The sequence below is a fragment of the Molossus molossus genome, unplaced genomic scaffold, assembly GCF_014108415.1.
Source record: "Molossus molossus isolate mMolMol1 unplaced genomic scaffold, mMolMol1.p scaffold_m16_p_3, whole genome shotgun sequence".
In the NCBI taxonomy this organism is placed as follows: Eukaryota; Metazoa; Chordata; class Mammalia; order Chiroptera; family Molossidae; genus Molossus; species Molossus molossus.
This window is the reverse complement of record NW_023425366.1, coordinates 91064047-91086554: the sequence shown is the minus strand read 5'-3', so window position 1 is coordinate 91086554 and position 22508 is coordinate 91064047. Positions and strand designations below refer to the sequence as shown.

General features: G+C 42.1%; 1 long non-coding RNA gene across 1 annotated transcript; it reads left to right on the top strand.

Moving 5' to 3' along the window:
* Positions 1-468: 468 nt before the first annotated feature.
* LOC118642486 lies at positions 469-20270 on the top strand. The gene is made up of 3 exons (XR_004961718.1): positions 469-664; positions 18018-18141; positions 20166-20270. It is a non-coding gene; the product is annotated as an uncharacterized LOC118642486 (long non-coding RNA).
* The last annotated feature ends 2238 nt before the right edge of the window (positions 20271-22508 follow it).

The following is a 22508-nucleotide window of genomic DNA, read 5'->3' as shown; positions in this document are numbered from 1 at the left end:
ATTTGATTACATTAAAATATTTCAAGTTGCCTTTGGGGAGTAACATCATAAATAAAATCAAACTGCCAGAAATTGGGGGCAATATTTGCGGAATATGCCTCAGGCAAAGGGCCAAATTTTATACTCAGATTATTTGTAAAAAGCGTTACATCAGCAACCTCCTAGAAAAGATAGACAAAGGATATAAAGAGCTAGTTAACAGGTAAGGAACATAGTGACTGATAGAAACAGGAAAAGGTGGTCCCACAGTGAACTAAAAGGACAAGGGACTATTCTTGACCCTTTAATGTGACAAAGGTGAAATGTGGATGAGGGTTTGGGTCAGAGTACAACACTATTAGTGAGAAATATATTAGAGGCCAATTTGGCACCGTTTGCCCAAAATAGAAATGCACAAAGTCATTTCCTTTTTAGCAATTTGGCCTACAGCCAATTTCACTCAGTTGCACAAAGACACCGTACAGAAATGTTCACTGCGTCATTTTAAACACGCGAAGGCTAAAATGCCCCTCAGTGTGGTGGCACAATGGCAGAGCCACAGTGCACCGCGTGGGGAAGACGAAGTTGGTCTTCATGTCTGCATGTGCCCTGGTGGCCACCACGTATTGTTACCAAATGAACTTGCTGGTACTGCGGACAGAGTGCAGGAGTACAGTCTCTACCTGTAAGTAAATGAGCCCAAAAGTGTGTGTCTGGGTGTGTTGTGTGTTTGCGTGCATGCGTGCATGTGTGTGTGTGTGTAGTATATTTGTATTTGGATAGGAAACCTGGAAAGTATTATGCTTCCCCATTTAACCATGGTTACCTATGATGAATGCAGAGAAGGGGCCTAGAGGAGGATGGACTTGTATTTTTTTATTAATATAATTGTGGACTGTTGGGTTTTTAAAAAAATGATGGGCATGAACCACTTTAAAAAGAAACCATCGTTTCTCTCGCCAAGAATATGTGGCATGATATCAGTCGCTGTGTCGGTCCTATCTGTATTTCCCTTGCTGTCTCTTCACTAACTCTACTTCATTCATTCCTATTTAATTAATTTAAAAAATGCATATATTAGATTCAGGGAGAATGTTTATTAGCTGGTTATCGAATCTTTCGCGGTGACGGTAACTGCTTTGAATTTTATTGTACACAGTTTGTCCTTGGCTATTTGCGGGTAATATTTTATTTTAGCATTAACATCATGTGCATACTAGTATAAGCTTAAAGAGGAAAGTTCTCAAATGGAGTAGCAAACAAATACATGTCTGTGTTAATAATAGGTAATAGGTTAAATACTCTCCTGCCGTACTTAATATCTCAGAGTTTAAGAGTTATTTTTTACAAAAATATGTGTTTGTTGATTTCAGAGAAAGAAGAAAGAAAGAAAAAAAGAAAGAGAGAGAGAGAGAAAGAGAGAGAGAGAGAGAGAGAGAAAGAAAGAGAGAGAGAGAAAGAAAGAGAGAAAGAGAGAAAGGAAGGAAGAAAGGAAGGAAGGAAGGAAGGAAGGAAGGAAGGAAGGAAGGAAGGAAGGAAGGAAGGAAGGAAGGAAGAAAGAAAGAAAGAAAGAAAGAAAGAAAGAAAGAAAGAAAGAAAGAAAGAAAGAAAGAAAGAAAGAAAGAAAGTCCATGTGACAAACACAGATTGGCCGCCTCCTGCACGCCCCCTACTGGGGATTGAGCCCATAACCCGGGCATGTGCCCTGACCGGGAATCGAACCAGAGACCTCCTGGCGTTGGTCGAGGTAAACCAGTGAGCCACACTGGCTGGGCTAAAGTCCTTTTAATAGAGGTTTGATCATTTTGAAATGATAGAGAGTTTTATCATTCTAAGAAACCCAGCTGTGACAGACAGTGGGAGGAAGGACTCACCGGCATTCTGGCTCCATTTTGGAAAGGCTAGGGTAGAACCCTTGGAAACAAAGGACCTGCCATGGCTTAGATGTTTGGCAAGAAATGAATTTAGTGAGGAGTTAAGATTAGTTAATGCCCAGAGTAACAGAAAGGCTTCCTTGTCTGTTTTTTTCTGCTTAGCGTCTAGGGACAGGTAGTAACTAATGGAACGGAGAACTGTACCCATGCTCATGATTGCTCCGAAAGTAAAACGATTGTATTTCCATCTCATCTACTCGAATGTATGTCTTTGTCAGCAGAGGCCTGCATTTAAAAAATGTTGCATTTGCCTGTGATGTCTTTACCCACCCTTTCATTTCAAGCTTTCTGATTTATCTGTTTTAGAGGTATCTCTTTTTTCTTTTAACTTTTTTCTTTATTAGTTTTTAGAGAAACTGGAAGAAAGAGATCAAAACATCGATGAGAGAGAACATTGATTGGCCGCTTCCTGCCCCCCACGGGGGATCAGGCCCACAACCTGGGCATGTGCCCTGACCAGGAATCAAACTGGCGACCTCCTGGTGCCTGGGTCGATGCTCAACCACTGAGCCACACCGGCTGGTCTAGATGTATCTCTTTTTTGGAGAATAGAGATTAGTTTCTGTATGAAATCCAATTTGATAGTCTATTTCTTGTCTCAGTTAAGTTTAGCTCATTTTTACTTATGGCAATGAATATATTTGATTTTGTTTTGTAATATTATTTTATGTTACCTTTTCTTTTTGCTTATTTTAACATTGTAATTCCTGTGGTACTTGGGAAGGTTAGTATTTTTGTATAAATATGTTATATAACTCTCTTGTATTACATAAAGGTATAAGTTCTTCATACAAAAGTTACTTTAAGGCTTTGGAATGCAGGGTCTACTATTATATAATAATCCCAATTACTATCATCAGTGACAAAATGAGCTTCTGTTCTCCCCTTTCTCCCTATACTCACCCTTTTTCAACTTGAGCATTATCTTTTTATCGCCACCTTTGTAGTGTAATTATGTTTCCGCCTCCACCACTTGTTTTGTCAACATTAAAAAAACTTTTCTTTTGTCTTCACTTGCTTTCTAGCTCCTACCTTCTCTTCTCCACTTTTATTTTATTATTTTTAAAAAATATGTTACATAAAAATACTTTTTATACTTAAAAAATTATAAATGATTTGATCTTTTTGCCTAGAATCCAGAGGATTATTTTTTTAATCTTAAAATCCCCATAACTTTATTAGCCCATGTCTCAATGTAGATTGTTCTGGTTTAATTTTTCTTGATGCATGATATTCCTTTTGAATAAGCAGATACAAGTCTTCGTTTTTTTCAGGAGAGTTTTATTACTGATTATTTAAAAATTCTTTCTCTGTTTTATTTTTCCTTCTGTAGGATTCCAGTTATGTCTGTGTTGGGTCATCTTTGGCTTTTATATCTGTTAGGTAAATTTTGTCTTTTTTGAAATTCTTTTAAACGTTTTTCTTTATTCCTATCTCATCTTTGTGTTGTTACTCCTCACCTGAGGATATTTTCCCATTGATTTTTGAGAGAGTGGAAGGGAGGGAGGGAGAGAGAGAAACATCGATGTGAGAGAGACACATGCATCGGTTGCCTCTTGCACGAGCGGGAATCAAATGTGCTGCCCTTCGGTCCGCAGCCAACGCTCTAACTGCTGAGCCACATCTGCCAGGGCTATTTCTATCTCATCCTTAGCTTATTTCATTTCTATCTCTACTATTCCTTTTTGGGTTTTCTGCTGTTTCTACTTCCCCTTTGCTCCTTTCATTAAAAACAAATTAATTTCCTTGTTTGTATTTCTTTCCTAAGTTCTGCCAGCACATTTTACCCTCCCTTCTAGGTGTACCTGGGCTTACGCTTGTTGAAATCTGCAGCGGGGTTGGGGGTTGGGCCATTTCAGCCCTTCCTGGCTGCTCTCCAGCTTCCAGGACAGCTTCTTGCAAACACAGGACAAGACCTCTTTCTGGGAAGAATGCTCCGGAGAGTGCTTTGTTGGCTAAGCGTGTCTATTTTTCCCCTTGAGGTACATTTAACTTTTTTTTTTTTTAATTGTGAGAATTATTTAATTTAAATATTCAAATTCACACTGCCAAGGAAAACTTAATGAAATATTTGCAGGAGTGGGGGGTGGCAGTCACTTTGATGTTTAAGCAACTTATCCCTCTGATCTTAACCATGAAAAAGGTTGCCTTATTATGTATAATTGTTCCTGCTTAGTAGTCACATATAGTCCTGCATGAACTCAGAAGATCAGAGAAAGTCTTTATGTTTGGCAGTCTGTGCCTTCATGCTGAGCCCTTAGACTCACCACACAGCCTTGCCCCAGAACACTCATTTTCTTGTGCCAAATACAGACAGACAGACGTCACTCTTGCGCCAGTATGTTAGTCATCCAACTGGAAGGTTGGTCTGTGACAGTCTCTCATTTGGACAAAATAGTCATCTGGCCCAGTTTAGATGCTCAGAGTTTGTTCATTCACAATGAGGGTAATAGCTGCGGGAGGGGGAATTCTTCACAAACGGAATTGCTTGGGGTGAGGAGACAGAAAGGAAGGAAAGGGAGGGAGGGAGGGAAGGAAGGAAAAGAACACCTAAAATTGCCCTGGCCAGTTTGGCTCAGTGCTTAGAGCGTCCGCCTGCAGTCCAGAGACACCCGGGTTTGGTTCCCGCTAAGGGCATGTACCTCGGTTGCAGTTTGTTCCCGGCCCTGGTTGGGTCATACGGGTGGCAGCCACTTGATGTGTCCCTTTCATGTTGATGTTTCTCTCTCTCTCTCTCTCCCTCCCACTCTATCTGAACAAAAAATGGAAAAATGTCCTTGGGTGAGGATTTAAAAAAAAAACAACACCTAAAATTGTTGCTCTCAGATATGAGAGGCAGATTCTTCTAAATTGTCTTTCACTTCTGAAAGTTGCCCTGGTTTCCACGTCATCAGCTAGGCTCCGGGGACGCACCAGCCCTCCTGCAGTAGCAGGCAGCACTTTGCATGACACGGTCACATATGCATCTTTCTGGGGGAATGTTTATTTATTTATTTGTTTATTTATTTAATTGTTGAGAGTTATTACAGATGTCACTCTTTTCTTCCCATTGACTGCCTCAAAAATCTTTTGTTGCAATTAAATCCCAAAGATACAAGTGCATGCAGTTTAAGAAGTATTATTAAGAATCCTAGTTTACTACAACACCGTTTCTTAGTGTTGTGGTCTGATGTTCCTGCCTGGCGTCCATCTCCCCTTCTTGGGTGGGTGACCGGACTCTGTGTCCCCTTGGGGGATGCTCTGCCCTCACTCAGTCCAGGTGGCGCACGGGGCGCAGGGGAGGTGGAGTGGCCAGGTCTGAGAATGTGCTGCGACCACTAGGAACGAAGTCCCTTCTTTTTGGTGGGTTCGCTGAACAGGTAGAACATACATCCAGGTCTGACAGGGACCGCCTCGTGCTGAGGGCTTTCCTGGATGCGAAGCGAGCAGGAAATAAAGCAGAGCCAAGAGATGGAGGAAACAGCCTGAGACCTTCTCGAGCCCAGGAATCCGGTGGTGTCTGGAGCCCACCCCTCCCGGGCTCTGCAGTTGTCTGAAGCACTAACACCCGCCCCCACCGGTTCCCTCGTCTGATTACTTAGATGAGCTTGCGTAAGGGGTTTGTCACTTGATTGAAGGAGACTCCTGGCTGGCTGATCTCTACTCTGGGTGTAGATATGGTTTGGAATATGAGTGGGAATATTCTCTGTACAATTTGGTGTGCACAGCAATATACCAAGAGTTGTTTAAGGACTAATGGACCATTTTGCGTGTTTAAGTCTGTTGACATAGACTACTTTAAAAAAAAAAAGTACTTATAGTTGGTTTACAACTTTATATTAGTTCCAGGTGTATAATGTGGTGATTCAACATTTCTGTTCCTTGCAGTGTAATCAGCCCACTAATTCTAGTGATCGTCCATCGTAAACTAAGAAGACAACTCTCTGTTTTTCTAACATGTAATATAGCTTACAGGTAATATAGCTAATATTTTGTCCTTGGCCTACCAACTTTTGCTCCTAAAAAAAAAAAAGCCTTGCTGCCGAAAATGACTCCTGTGCTCACAGAGCTTCGTCTGCTAGGCGGTGTGGGTGGCTCTGTTGTACCCTGGGGTCCAAGGAGGACAGTAGAAGAAACAGGACAAACCAGAGGGCACCCAACTGTGGCCTCGTGATTTTTCCCATTTCATTTGGCAATAAGTAAGAGAGAGAGAGCTTGTTCTATTTAACTCAACAAAGTCAGGAGAGAGAACAAAGAACGGTTTTTGACAAATCTGCTCGGAGTTCTAACAAAGTGGATTCTCTTATCTAAGGTTCAGCCACACCGGGAGGAAAACATTCTCACACATGCTCGAGTGCTTTTTCAGCTTTTGAGAAAAATCAATACCATATTCCCACTAATGTTTGCTTGTATAAAATATTGACTCGAGATACATTCCTCTCGGTCCTGAGGTAAAAACGCCCATCTTAATCGTCAGATGGGTTCTAAGTGTGTCCCTCCCCTCTCCCGGAAGGAGTACGGAAAGGACAGCTAAAAGCAGAACTATATAGTTATTTTATAACTGGCACTAACAAATTTCGCCAATTACAGAGTCCATTCTGTAAGCAATGAATGTGTGGCTCCCAATTAATCTAGTGCACCTCCAGGCAAGGTCTAAATCAGCTGGATACAGCGAAAGCAATTTGCACACAGCTAAAAGCAAATTGGAAAATAAGTGTTCCACGCTGCTGCCTATCTTTCCAAGCCAAAGACACAATCAGTATTCTGGCAGCCGCCCTCTGTCATGTTATTTGCAGCTATCAATTTTAATTATAACAATTATTGATTAGTTAGGAAAGTGAATAATCTGAAACGCAAATAAATGGCTGCCTCTTCGGGCCTCCTTCCTGCCTCTTGGGAGGAGGTGCTGCTCTGAGGCTTCCTTGAAGATCCCACCTGGATGTCTGGAAGGTCCCCTCCTGACCTTATTCCTGCCCCGACCCCTGCCCCGAGTCTTAGTTTTGCAACTTGGCTTACAGACTGCTCTGGCCGGAAATAGAGCTTGGTTGTCATCGGATTTCTAATCAGAGAATTGAGAGACAATTCAAGAAGAGGCACCTCGATTTTGAAGACTAGGAATTCATTAAACTATTTTTGTTCGGTGGGGGTAGAGAAGGGAGAAAAAGTCAGTAGGGAGAAAAAGTCAGTAGGGAGAAAGGAAGGTCGAAGTACAAGAAAGAAAAAAAAAAAGGTCACTATATTGTCAGGCTGAGCAATTAAGACTGTGGTTTAGTGAAGAACAAAGTGGAATTTAAGGCACGAAAGGATCTTTACCTTAAGACAGTTGCCACCCTTGTTCACTTTATGACTTTAGGGACATTGCTGAACCTCTGTCTTCTAGTTTTTACAATGGGATGAGAGTAACACCGAAGATAGTACTTTCTTCATTAGGTAGTGTTATTTTTTAGGCGGGAAGGATTGAGAGAGGGAGGCAATTAGATGACACGCTATTAGAAGGTGTTCTGTAAGATGGTTATAAATGTTAAGCTCTCCCCGAGTTCTATCATATTTGTTGAATTAACCACATTCTCCTCTGACTCAATTTTCTCCTGTCAGATTGTGCGTGAAGGAAGCCCCAGAGAGGTAGGCAGATATGGAGATGATAGATATGAACATAAATAAATTCATCTCTCAGTTTATGAAATAGATGCATGCTAGCAAATTTGGCTATAAAATGAATTTCTGCAAAGCAAATCCCATTTCCCTATTGATGTCTATTATAAAATCAGGTATATATTCATGGAAAAGAATTTCCCAAGATAACCAAGTCAAAAATTGTTATAAGACAGCAGCGGTTACTTTGAAGTGTGTTCAGAATTTTGAAGCATTTGGCATGATTTTCCCAACTCTGGGATTCATCTGGAACCTATCTCTGCAGAAAAGGTTGAATAATAACAAAAAAGCATCAACAGCTTTGGGAACTAAGCTCTCCTCTCCTCTGGTCTAAATGTGTACAAAGTCCATGGACCTGAGTAATAATAATGCACATTGCTAATAGGTAGTAAAATCCAGCATGCAAAGTAGTACTGTTCCTTAAATTTCAGAGAAGATAATGGAAAGTCAAATTCTGTGCTTTATCACTGTCTTAATTTAAATATTCAGCAGATTGAGCTTATCAACAAAAGATACATGAGCTGGACACCCCCAGTTTAGCACATTTATGTGGTCTGGTCTGGATGCCACAACCACAGTGTTAAAAAAAATTGATGATTGCCCTGCCAGTGTGGCTCAGGGGTTGAACATCGACCCACGCACCAAGAGGTCACCGGTTCGATTCCCGGTCAGGGCACATGCCCAGGTTATGGGCCAAATCCCCAGTGCAGGGCATGCAGGAGGCATCGATGTTCTCTCTCATTGATGTTTCTATCTCTCTCTCCCTCTCCTTTTCTCTGTCTCTAAAATCAATAAAGGAAAAAAAAATTAAATCAATGATCTGAGAGGTTCCAGAGCAGAATATAATCCAAGAACCAAAGCAAGGTCAGAACTCTTAGCAGTTCCTACAGAGGAGCAGTTAAAACTCCAAATCACTCCTAACTAATCTCTGATTGATTTTTGTCACAGAAAGAATCATACATTTGGAGAAGCATGCTTGTTAAGATTCAAACCTCATGGAAAATACAGGCAAATAGTTTCATGAAGATGAATTTTTTTTCTGTCAATTTCTTAGAAATAATTTCAAATTAGCGGGGGTACCAATCTACTTTTATTTTTCTTTCACTCTAATTTAAGGGAAGGCACGACCTACTTATTTGCTCGGTATCAGAGAGTATGATTTAAAAATACATATAATTCTGTCACCATATTTCAAAGGAATCTATATATTACTTGGGTAAACATTTAAACACTAGAATAAAGAAAAGATCTGCAATGGTGACGTGAACAGGAATTCTAACTATTCTAGAGTTGCTATTTTTTGAGCATCCTGTTTGATCGGATGTGCCGGATCAGTCACGTTGGGCGTAGTTTAGAGTATCAGGTTCTTTCCTGAAGGAGCCCAGTGCAATTTTGTTTTTGAATCTTTGCTTTAACATCATGAGAAAACATACAGTACTGTGTTTTAATATTTGGTGCTTAAAATGCTTTAGTGATTTACCACATAGCAACCAATGGAAATTATGTCTATGACGAGAAGGTGCATAAAAATTTTCTTATTTGATAAAAGATTAATTAGCAAGGGCTGTGCTGGGCTCAGATATGTCCTTGGGTTATAGCTGTATTTCAAACTCGTATGCCTTTCACCATTGAATCGGAGTGATTTGATGGAATCCATCAAACAGTGTCTATATTATAACTCAAAGTATGAGACAGGCCACAATGCATGGTAGGAGAGGCGTGGATTGGTGTCAGAAACACTCTGGTGAGACCCTGAGTCTGTGCCCTTGGATTTTACGTCTCTGGGAAAGTTATTTAACCTCAATGGGTATCAATTCTCTCATCTTAAGGTGGGGATAACAAAAAAAAGGGGGGAGTCTTAAAGAGAATTAAGATAATAAAGTTCAAAGTGCATAATAATTGTTCAATAAACATTCTCTTCCATTTCCTTTCTTACCTAAAAATAACATCGAGAAGTACATGCGGTAGCCAGGATCCCTCAACTGATAAATGAAATATATTTACAAGTTTTTTACTTTTCTGTATTCAAAATCAGTCTAGAAACAAACAAACAAAAAGAGCTGGAATAATTTTATTTTTTAGAAAGTCAAGATCTTTATTACAAGAGAGTCTTTATTTAACCAAACACCCTTGAAGTCCTAAGCTTTGGTTCGCATATTTGCAGCATTGTTTTACAGAATCACAGAATCTCAAAGTTAGAAGACATTTTTTTTTTTCTTTATTGATTTTAGAGAGAGAGGAGGGAGAGGGAGAGAAATAGAAACATCAATGAGAAAGAACATTGATTGGACACCTCCTGCATGCCCCCCACTGGGAATCGGGCCACAGCCTGGGCATGTGCCCTGACCGGGAATCAAACCTATGACCTCTTGGTGCCTGGGTCCATGCTCAACCAGTGAGCCACACTGGCTGGGCATAGAAGAAATTTTATGTTACCCTGGTCTTATTGTCCACCTAGTGCTCTCATCTCCTTTATCTTGCAGCTTGGCCATATCTGAACCAAAGCAGGGAATAGACCCCCTGGGGAAGGGATGGGGTGTCTGGACAGGAACTTCATCTGGGAGCAGAATGGTGGCCTACACCCAGGTGACCTTATTAAATAGGTTTCCTCTGGAATGAGCCTGATCTACAAGCCTTTGGGGCCCCTCGGCATGTCGAGAAGTGTTCCCCCACTTGTCCTGTGTAATTATTTCAGTATTTGCTCAGGACCAGGTGGGCTACCCCAGCTCTTCCCCTAGGATAGCTTCTCATCCAGGCTTACTCTCCTCCTTGACCGGTCTAGAGTCTAGACTGTTCATTGCCTTTCTGTCCTTGTTGTCCTGGACAAGCTGCTGATGATACACCAATTCACAAAATGTTAATGGTCATCTCCTCTCCCGGGGTTACTTTCATCCTAAGCTGACTTGTGAACTACTTTGGTCTCATTGGCAGGAATAAAACAAGCTTTCTGGGACTTGGGCAACCTCATGGCAGAGATTTCTCGGGACAGTGAGTCACTGGGAGGGACCCCCTTTCCAATCCTACGATGTGTTTACTTTCCGCCTGTTGGTAAGGTCAGTGTAGACATGTGTTCGCATGCACCAGAAACAGAGAATGTCTCTTTTGGTTTACACGGTTACTCAGTGCAGTTGGAATGCTTACGCACAAGATTGAAATAACCCAGTTGAAGCTGATTCCTACCCACGCCCTTCTCAATGCCTCTGTTGTTCAAGGTTTCTAAAGAAGAAAAAGCCAGTCTGCGTGCATCACGTGGAAATCTGGCACCCTGGCCAGTGTCTGTGAACAGGTAGGGCAGGCCTGCCGGTGAGCCTTCCTCTCAACACACAGCATTGCTTTTTGAGAAGCAAATACCGGGTAGCACCATAAGGCTTCATTCAGAAATACCAGCCACAGCTATAGAAAAGCTGTGTGCAGGAGAGTTCAAGCCGATGCCTTGAGAATGAGAAGGACAAACTATCAGGAAAGTGGCTTCCCAGGGACACCGAGCTGTTCCCCAGCACAGCCCCCCAGGTGCCTGCCCTGCCCAGCCACGACTGGACAGCATGACGACATTCAAGGTATTAATTCAGCCTTCCTTGGTTTTACCAGATGCTATGATTGCCTAAGTAATGTTTACCCAGGTTGAAAAAAACGGACACAATATATTTCTGTTGTATTTTCTTTTATTTTTTCCTATATTGATTTTAGAGAGAGAGAAAGTGAAAGGGAGAGAGAAATGGAAACATCGATGAGAGAGAACATCAATTGGCCGCCTCCTGCATTCCCACATGGGGATTTTGCCCACAACCTGGGCATGTGCCCTGACTGGGAATCGAACCGGCGACCTCTTGGTGCATGGGTCAGTGCTCAACCACAAGCCACACCGGCCGGACTTCTGTTGTATTTTCTTTCTTTTTTTTTTTTATCCTCACCTGAGGATATTTTTCCATTTTTTGTACAGATAGAGTGGGAGGGAGAGAGAGGAAGGGAGAGAGAGAGAAACATTGATGTGAAGGGACACATCGAGTGGCTGCCACCCGCACGACCAACCAGGGCCGGGGACAAACTGCAACCGAGGTACGTGCCCTTAGCGGGAACCGAACCCGGGTCTCTCTGTACCGCAGGCCGACGCTCTAACCGCTGAGCCAAACCGGCCAGGGCTGTTGTATTTTCTTTATGCAACATCGCGTGCTTATTTCACTGAAGGTCTTACCGATCGGTAAGTATGCCTCTTGCATGTCACACATCAGTTCCAATCCCCACTGTATCCTTCATAATTGCGCTTACAGGTGACCCGAGACACTCTGACGTCCACTGGCTGTTATATGGAAGACGTTAGTAAGAGGATGAGGCTAGTGGAGGGGAGCTCTCCACTGTCTTCATCCCCCCCCCTTCTGTCTTTCAGAAAGCCCTTTCCCGTTTGCCAAGTTTGCTCGTTCTTGCTCCTCTGCCTCCTTGGGGCCCTTGTGCTTTTTCGGGTTCTGTCGCCAACTCTATGTTCTTTACTGCTGTCTTTCCTTCTCACAAAAATCGAATCAACACAAGCCTTCATGATCCAAAAAAATCTGAGTTGCTTCACCATTTTACCCTCCGAGGCCTAATGCTGTCCCCGTCTCTTGACCATCAACCTTCCGGAGCATTCTGTTGCCCCTCCTTCCTCGCCAAAGCAAGTCTTGGAACCTTGAAATCTGGTGTATTCCCTCCTGGTTATTCTGAGAGTGTGTCCCTGACTGGAGCCTGGGACTGAGAGATTGGATGGCACTTCCCCAAGCATATGTCCTTGGCCATCTGCCACACCCCCAAGTCTCTCATCTCTTGGCTTCTGAGACCTGGTCTGACAGTAATTCTCATACTTCGTGTTTTGAACTCTTCTCTCTCTCTCTGTGGCTCTTCTCACCCATTTTGCCCTCAAATACAGACTTTTCTTCAGGCCACGTCTCTCTTTCTCGGCTTTCCTTCAGGTTCCTTCCAGGGTTAGGATCTCAGCTGCTGTTGTCTGTGTCACCACTCCCAAATCGGGATGTCTAATTAATGACCCCTCTCTCATATTCCTAGCCATCTCCTAATGCCACCTGGGTATCTCCACCTGGATGTCTTAGTCAGCCTTGAACTTGATACATTAGAAACCTCAATTTTCTTTCCTCCTACTAAACGAGTTTCTTTTCCTGGGCTCCCTCCAAGGCTCTACCTTCCTGCCACACTCAGACCTTGGAGCCTTGTTAACTCCTCCTCCTACCTGTTCAGGACTTGGTCACTTCTGCTCTGCAGTTTCTCTGATGTACATCTCTCACTTTCTTGTCATCACCACAGTTTAGGTTCTCATTTCTTGTTTTTATCAAGATACCTTTCTGACTCATGTCTCTGCTTCTAGCTCTCTTGCTCCAGGGCACTTTATATGCTACAGTAGAAATCTATATACTCTAGTATATTTCTCTATATACTCATAGAAATCCTCCTATTACAAATCATCAGGGATTGATAGTTCGTGGGTTAATAAAAAGAACATCAGTTAAAACAGGGAATCATAAGTGATGACACACATATACCATAAACATATTTTTTTATCTTAAAGCATGTAAATATACATTAATTTTAGCACCTTTTGGGCCATTGATTTATGTTTTGAATCTTTTTTGCACGAGCACCGCAACTGCATGCTGTCTTTGTGTTTTCTTAAAACAGGGAACCCAGCCATGGTCGGTTTGGCTCAGCGGTTAGAGCGTTGGCCTGCGGTCCAGAGAGACCCGGGTTCGGTTCCCGCTAAGGGCACATATCTCGGTTGCAGTTTGTCCCCGGCCCTGATTGGTCGTGCGGGTGGCAACCACTTGATATGTCCCTTTCACATTGATTTTTTTCTCTCTCTCTCCCTCCCTCCCACTCTATCTGAACAAAATATTAAAAAATGTCCTCGGGTGAGGATAAATAAATAAATTTAAAAAAAGGGAACCCAAAGAAAGTTTTGGAGCAATCTAAGAAGAAAATCCTCCTAAATTTGTATGTTATGCCCACCAATCATTTACAATTTTCTCACCCACCTCTAATTTGCTGGCATTAAAAAAACAAAACAAAAAAAACCTCTCAGAGAATATAGTACAAATGTTTTTCTTCTGCCACTTTTATCAGTTTATTTTAAATAGTAAAGAAATCATATCCTCATGATAACAAAGACAATGTGTATGAACTGGTGTAGGAGCAAACAGTTACTCAAGTGATGGGAGCCAGGGGCTCACTCTTCTGCTAGAGAGAGGCCGGTTCTGGCGAGATGAGCCACCTGTGTGCAGCGGAGAGTCGAGGCTGGGAAAGACCAGCCAGCCTGGGAATTCTCCTATTTGGGGGTCAGTTAACAGAGCATCTACTGTATTGTCAAATTACCTGGTGTGAGATAGCTTTGTTTCGGAAATTCTAAAGAATACACTAACAGTCTGTAGCGATACCTGACCTCATGGGAACCTTGCTTTGAGGTGGGGGGAGCATCGTTGGAGTCATCCCCTGTCACCACACCAGTACCTTACTCCTTGGCAGAGATGGCTGCTAGTCTCATGTTCAACTATAGGGTCTTTTTAAAGTTTTTTTTTCATAAAAACTTTTAAAAACACATATGCAACACAACCAAATAAAAAAAAATCAAAATGAAGACATTTATACACATCTGATTTTAATATAGAATTTCCATGGCAACATATTGCTCACTGCTTAATGTTCAGAAACTTCGAAGCTGACTTGCCCATAAAACAATTGGGTAATGTTCAGATTTAGATTATAGGAACCTTGTTCGTATATAAAATATTATGATCTTGAGCCTTTTAATCTACCCTGAATGAACGCCTCGTCTAAGAACTGATGTTGTATTTCCTAACTGGAATCCCTCCTGGAGAGCAAAAAATAATTCAGTGAGGAAAGAGAAAATCCTAGAAGAAATCAAGTGGACTAATCCATGGATTAAAATAAAATTTGGAAAACCTGACTTAGAGTTCATCTGTGAAATGACTACTGGCTCCCGTCCTTGATGACGACTGGCACTGTCGAAAACCAGAATCGCCTCCCGTTCACATATCAAAATGCACCACTGAGCCCAACGCCAGCCCAGCACCAGCCCAGCACCATCTTGAGATCCTGGAAACAGCGCCCTCCTCCAAAGCCAAGCCCACTCACTTGGCACATGTTTCCAGAGGTTTATTGACTGGCGGATAAAGAGAGGTTCAGATTTCATTGACATGCAGAAAGTGGACTTCTTGTAGGGCCCTTAGACCAGGGCTGGAAAAGCCAGCTTGGGCCCGTCCCGTGGACCTGTGTCAGTGTGCTGTCACCGGGACTTCGGAAACACTTCACAATGCAGCCCTGAACTCGGGTGCATGGATGACTTGTTTTTCCGAAAGGACAGAAGGCCGGCATTGCTATGTAAGCGGAGGAAGTTGACATGATCTCATTCACGGGCCTTTCTTCTGTTTGTTGGTGGCGGGGGAGGGGCCGCCTCTGCAGAATAGCAAGACTTTTTCTCAGCCACACATGGCTGTCTGCTTCATTTTCCTCATTCTTAACCTTTGCTCCCTCCTTGGAATGAAGTGTGAAATGCTGCCCAGGCTCTGCATTCTTTCTGTATATCTTCTTCACAATAGTCAGGAAGAGCAGGGTTAAAAGATGTTTGTGCACAGGGAAAGTAACTCCAGCACACGGGACCTGAAGAGCCAGCCACCTGCAATGGGAAAAAGTTAAACAAAAATGGAGCTCAGAAGGAAAAAAAACAACAAAACACATTGGGTTCTGTCTTCTACAACCTACATGGTAGCAACTTGTCTAATTTAAATTAATGGTAGAAATATCTTTTTTTTTTTTTTTTTTTTTTTTTTTTTTTTTTTTTATCCTCACCCGAGGATATTTTTCCATTTTTTGTACAGATAGAGTGGGAGGGAGAGAGAGGAAGGGAGAGAGAGAGAGAGAAACATCGACGTGAAGGGACACATCGAGTGGCTGCCACCCGCACGACCAACCAGGGCCGGGGACAAACTGCAACCGAAGTACGTGCCCTTAGCGGGAACCGAACCCGGGTCTCTCTGTACCGCAGGCCGACGCTCTAACCGCTGAGCCAAACCGGCTAGGGCTAGAAATATCTTTTAAATAATAAAAGTCCCCAAAGCAAAACTTTCATTTAATAGGACTAATTGCCTTTGAATCAGCCCTCCCTTTAAAACTGTTGTAATCCAAGCAGCACATTAATTATTGAATAAAATTTAAATCCGTGTGAAGTGATAATTTAGTTTGCTACATTTTATTCGGTGATGCTTTATTTTCCTGTTCTTTTTATTGCTGTCCATATTGTAGAATTATGAAGAATTCTATTGATGAGACTCTTCTGAGAAATGTAGAGCTAGTACTTTGCCTGTTTGTAGCCACCAATCAAATACACCTTCTATTATGCGACTCGTGAGACATTTAAGAAAGTCTTTATCATGCTCTCAGTTGTGATCAGGAAACATTTTTACTGGTTTACTCAAAAAGAGAATGAAATGACTCTGTTTCTAAATGTATCGTGTCAATGTCAGCTGGTGAGCAGTGGTTTTTCTAAGTAGTGTTCTCTTCCTGAACTTTCTTTTCCTCATTCCCAAGGGAGGAGAAAGAAGGAGGAAACCACACTCTATAAGCATTTGAGAATAGAACAGGGAGGGTGTGATTTGATAATCTGTACATTAGAACTACAACCCAAAGAAATGTCATACATACATCCTTCTTCCATTTCTCTGTTCTCTCTTTATTGTACCATCATACGGGAGCCAAAAAGGACAACATCACTGCGCTGTGGTTTTGGCAGCGTAAGGTCTTCTCGCAACCTCCACGGCATTCTGAGCCCCCACCGGATCGGTCAGGAAAGAAACACCCCGGGCCACTTGCTGATTTCTTCACATGCTGTCTGTAGAGGGAATGCCAGCTTCCTAGTAGAGATCTGGTTTTAATCCTTTTTTCCTTTACTATTTCATAATGATAACACCTGCCCTGGCCAGTGTGCTCAGTGGTTAGATATTGGCCTTCAGACCAAAGGGTCTCAGGTTCAATTCCCAGTCAAGGGCACACCTGGGTTGCAAGTTCAATCCCTGGCCCTGGTCAGGGCACATTTGGGAGGCAACCAATCAATGTGTCTCCCATTCATGTTTCTCTCTGCCCCCTCCCTCCCTCCCTCCTACTCTCTCTAAAAAAATAATAATAATAAAAATAAAAAATAAATAAAATAATTATAACAACATATGAGCACTTTGGAAGACAAAATAAAAAAAGAACCCATCTCCTTCAATAAAATGATCACAACACAAGTGGTGCTATTGTTTTTTTATCTATTGTCGTCCAGTCTCTTTTATTTATTTATTTATTTATTTATTTAATATGAGTTTTTATTTATTTTTTTGTTACAGATATTTTAACTTTTTACCCCATTGGCACCCCCCACCCCACCCCACCTCCGCCCCGTCCCCGGCTTAGTTGTCCATGTCCATTGGTCATGCATACATGCATATAAGTTCTGTGGTTTATCTCTTCCCACCCCCTCACCCCCCATCCCCTCTTCTGAGGGATGTCAGTCTGTGCCCTACTTCCATGTGTCTGGGTCTACTGTATTCCTCAGACTGTTATGTTCATTATATTCCGTATATAAGTGAGATCATGTGGTATTTGTCTTTTTCTGCTTGGCTTCTTTCACTTAGGATAATACTTTCCAGGTCCCTCCATGTCGTCTCAAAGGATAAGAGATCTTTCTTTCTTACCGCTGCATAGTACTCCATTGTGTATATGTACCGCAGCTTTTTTATCCATTCGTCTACTGGTGGACACTTGGGCTGTTTCCAGATCTTAGCTATTGTAAATAGTGCTGCTATGAACATGGGGGTACATATATTCTTCCTGATTGGTGTTTCAGGCTTCTTAGGGTATATTCCCAGCAGTGGGATCACTGAGTCAAATGGAAGTTCAATTTTTAATTTTTTGAGGTAGCACCATATTGTTTTCCATAGCGGCTGCACCAGTCTGCATTCCCACCAGCAGTGTATTTTAGATGAATTTTTTTTTTCATAGTTTGTAATCATGGTGTTATGTTTAGGGTCATTTTTTTTTTTTTTATAATTAACCTAGAAACATTATTGCATGTTACTGGCCTGTCTTCATGATTTTGATTTAAAATAGCTGTACAATAATAGTTCAACGAGTCGATGGTCCATCTTTTACTTAAGAATTCCTCTCAGGTTTTTACTAATTTAAGTTTCTGTTTATTTTCTTTCACACGTGTAAGTAACACCAGCATAAGCATATTCATTCACACTGCTTTCTCTTAATTTTTAAAATGTCAGCCTAGGGAGCTGGAGGTGGGTCAATGGGCGTGGGCATCCCAGGGCCCTCAGTACACACCCAAGTGGCTGTGCGAAGGGCTGTGCCCACTTAGGCGGCAGCAGTTATGAAGGGAAATTTCCATTTCGCGGAGGGTTAGCTCACACTTTGTGTCTGCTCTGTCTACAGCCTCAGGAAAGAACCAGGCGACAAAGCCAGTCTGTTCCGTGCTCTGTGAAGAAAACCATATTGGTTTCAGACATCAGCTTCAGGTGATTATTAGGAGAGAAAACTGACATCTCTCTCTGACAAGGTAAATTGGAGACCGCATTAAGTCTAGATGTTATACTATTTCAATTCTTGGTCTTTATTGTATTTTTATTGCTTATTCATAGTTTATGGGTCTACGCTATTTTATTCATAAAGGTGTTTTGATAAAGTCATATTCTCACAGGAACGTTATTCAGGGATGGGAGCCTGTGTCAGATTGACTCGGCTGACTCTATCATTCCTGCTCAAACACCTCTCTCGACTCCTTCACTTACAAAAGAAACTCGAAATTCTTTATCCTGACATTTCCAGGCCTTCACTCCCTGGCCCCAAGCTTCCTTCCGTCCTTACCTCGTGTTACGAGTTCCCCACACGCCAGTCGGTCCGTGATACTTGCTGCTCCCCCGGTGGTCTCCGCTGTCCTAGCTCACGCTCTGTCCGGCTCCCACCAAGACTTCATCTCGCTGTCCAAGTCACATCCAGGTTTCCAGGTGTTCAAGGTCATGTCCTTCCAACCTTCAGCCATGCCTCTCCCCAAAGCCTGCGATCTCGTCCAACTCTGGATCATATTCAAACTTTTGTTTCTGTTGTTGTTATTTTATAAATTTTATTTACTTTACCTATTTAGCTAGGCTCTTTGCTTTTGTTATTATTTTTATTTTTAATTAATTTATTTTTGCTACATATGTTTTTCCTTTTTCCCCCATCAACACCCTCCTCCCAGTCTCCCCCCATCCCCAGCATTGTTGTCTATGTCCACTGATTATGCATACATATATTTAAGTTCTTTGGTTTATCTCTTCCCTCCCCCAGACCCCCTTCTCTGAGGTTTGTCAGTCTGAATCCTACTTCTATGTCTCTGGTCTATTTTGTTCATCAACTTATTTTGTTCATCATATTCTACAAATAAGTGGGATCATGTGATATTTGTCTTTCTGTGACAGGCTTATTTTGCTTAGCATAATACTCTCCAGGTCCCTCCATGTCGTCTCAAAGGATAAGAGATCTTTCTCTCTTACAGCTGCATAGTACTCCATTGTGTATATGTACCACTGCTTTTTTATCCATTCGTCTACTGATGGACACTTGGGCTGTTTCCAGATCTTAGCTATTGTAAATAGTGCTGCTATGAACATGGGGGTACATATATTCTTCTGATTGGTGTTTCAGGCTTAGTGTATATTCCTAGAAGCGGGATCACTGGGTCAAATGGAAGTTCAATTTTTAGTTGTTTGAAAAAACACCCTACTGTTTTCCATAATGGCTGTACTAGTCTGCACTCCCACCAGCAATGTACTAGAGTCCCCTTTTCTCCACACCCTCACCAGCACTTGTTGTTTGATGATTTGTTGATGGCAGCCATTCTGACAGGTATGAGGTGATACCTCATTGCTGTTTTAATTTGCATCTCTCTGATGATTAGTGACATTGAGCATTTTTTCATATGTCTGTTTGCCATTTGTAGGTCCTTTTTGGAGAGGTGTCTCTTTAGCTCCTCTGCCCATTTTTAAATTGGGTTCTCTGTCCTCCTTTTGTTGAGTTGTATGAGTTCTCTATATATTTTGGAAATTAACCCCTTATCTGATGTATCATTGGCAATTATGCTCTCCCATAGAGTGGGTTCCCAACCATGATGAAGGTTGTTTCTTTTGCTGTGCAGAAGCTTTTTAGTTTGATGTAGTCCCATGTGTTCATTTTTTTCCTTTGTTTCTCTTGCCTTAGGTGTTGTATCAGTGAAAATTCTGCTGTGTGTGATGTCTAAAATTTTGTTGCCTGCATTTTCTTCTAAGATTTTTATAGTTTCACGAGTCACATTTAAGTGTTTTATCCATTTTGAGTTTATTCTTGTATATGGTGTAAGTTGGTGGTCTAGTTTCATTTTTTTTTGCATGTAGCTGCCCAATTTTCCCAACATCATTTATTAAAGAGGCTGTCTTTACTCCACTGTATGTTCCTGCCCCCTTTGTCAAATATTAATTGAGCATAATGTCTTGGGTCAATTTTCTTGCATTTTTTCAACCAGCTTTAGTGAGTATACTTGACAAATAAAAATTGCATACATTTAAGGTGTCCAGTGTGATGATGATTTGATATTCAAATACACGATGAAATGTTTACCACAATCAAGCTAATTAACACATCCGTCACCTTGCAGTGTTACCTAGACCATGGTAAGTGTCTTGCTTTTCTCTTGAAGCATTTATTATATTCTATCTCATAGTTAGTACTGTGAACTTGTCAAATCCCATTATGTTGTCATGTTTTTGAGGACGGGAAAACTTATTATTTTGCTAATTGTCCAGAATATTTACCAATGTGTCTTACATATGGTATTACATAGAGTATTAATAAATATTTATTGAATTAAAGTATATAAGTTAAGCATAAGAGAGCCTAATTACTCTCATCAACCATTAGTAGCAGCTATCAATGTACAGACATAAAATCTCCTAAGGAAGTAACTATGAATCTGTGCTCATGGTAACCGAAGTGAGTAATTCTGACCATCATGTGTCTTGAGATCTTTAGGTGCCTCCTGAATCGTCAGAGATAAAATGATGTGCCCTGGCTGGTTTGGCGCAGCAGTTAGAGCATCGGCCCACAGACCAAAGAGTTTGGGGGTTGATTCCGGTCAAGGACACGTACCTTGGTTGCGGTTTGGTCACCAGCCTTGGTTGGGGTCATGTGGGAGGCAACCAATCGATGTGTCTCTCTCACATTGATGTCTCTCTTGCACTCTCTACCTCCCTCCCTCTCTCCCTCCCTCCCTCCCACTCTATCTGAAGATAATTGGAAAAATATCCTCGGGTGAGGATTTAAAAAAAAAAAAAGATGAAATGTTGCTGTTAGGTTCTTTCAAGTTGAAAAGTAACTCCAGTTGCCACACAGCCTGGGCTCCTGGAGAACCAGCGTCCTCAGCGCTATTGGCCCGGTTTCCTGTCACCTCAGCACAGGCATCTATCTGTTGCTTCTAACTCCAGAACTTCTCCACTGTGGCCAAATAATGGTCCTTCAGCTTCTGCTCGTCTCTGCTGCCACTGTTCTCATCCAGACTGACTTGTCATTCAGCTGGAAGATTTGACTGGTCCTCCAGCCATCTGTGGGTTGGCCCTGGGTCTGTACACTACTGCATGTCAGAGCTTACACACTGGGGTCTCACTTGTGTCCGGGGAATGGGGCCCAACAGCTGTGTTGGAGTGATTGTGACAACTTTGTAAATTCTGGCCATTTTTACAAGGAATTGTATAGGTGATTGACACTCAGAGCATTATCTCTCTTAAACAGGTTTAGTATTTTGATGTTAAATTATTTTCTAATTTTGTAAAGTTGTTAATCCGTATGTTCTCTATAAACTCTATTTTTTTTTTTTTTTTAAATCCTCACCCGAGGACATTTTTCCATTTTTTGTTCAGATAGAGCAGGAGGGAGAGAGAGGAAGAGAGAGAGAGAGAAACATCGATGTGAAGGGACACATCGAGTGGCTGCCACCCTCACCACCAACCAGGGCCGGGGACAAACTGCAACCGAGGTACGTGCCCTTAGCGGGAACCGAACCCGGGTCTCTCTGTACCGCAGGCCAACGCTCCAACCGCTGAGCCAAACCGGCCAGGGCTCTATAAACTCTATTAACTTGAATTTTATGGTAGAGTATTTCTCAACTTTATTTTTATTGTTTACACTATCAGAGATGTCCTTGCCGCCCGCCCCCCCCCCCCCCCCACACACACACCTTCCCTTCCCTCTGGCCATCACCACTCCTCGTCTGTATCTGCGGGTTATGTATATTTGTTCTTTGGCTAATCCCTTCAACTTCTTTCATCCGGTCGCCCCTCCCCTGGCAGTCAGAGTATTATTCAATTATGATAGGTGTTAGTGGATACTTTGCTTAATAACTACTAACTTTATTAAACACTTGCCATTGCAAACATATCTCTTTAATCTTCTTAAGTACTCTAAGATACTCTTATCTCTATTTCACAGATAAAGAAACTAAGGCTCCAAGAGGCTCATTAACTTGTCTGAAGTCACCTGACTCAGTCACTGACCCACAATGTAACCTTAAATTGGTCTGATCTCGCAGTCTGTACTTGAACTGCTCTAGGCAGGGACTATGTAGAGTTTGGATTATTTAACCACCATTTTCCTCTAAGTGGGAAACATGTCAGGGCTTTAGGGAAGTTTTCCTTTCCTTGCATTTCAAGGTGCGTTTGGATAGTTTGCAAGTGAAATCAAGGCTGAAGGAGCACATCCCAAACTTCGGCATTGCCAACATTCCTGCTCGTTCCACCGTGAACGACCCCCCCCCCCCGCCCCCCTTCACGTGTCAATTCTCAAATATTAGGAAATGACCCAGAACGCCTCATTGGTGGAGAGCAGCGCGGTACTGTGCTGGGGCCCAGACGGAAGGGC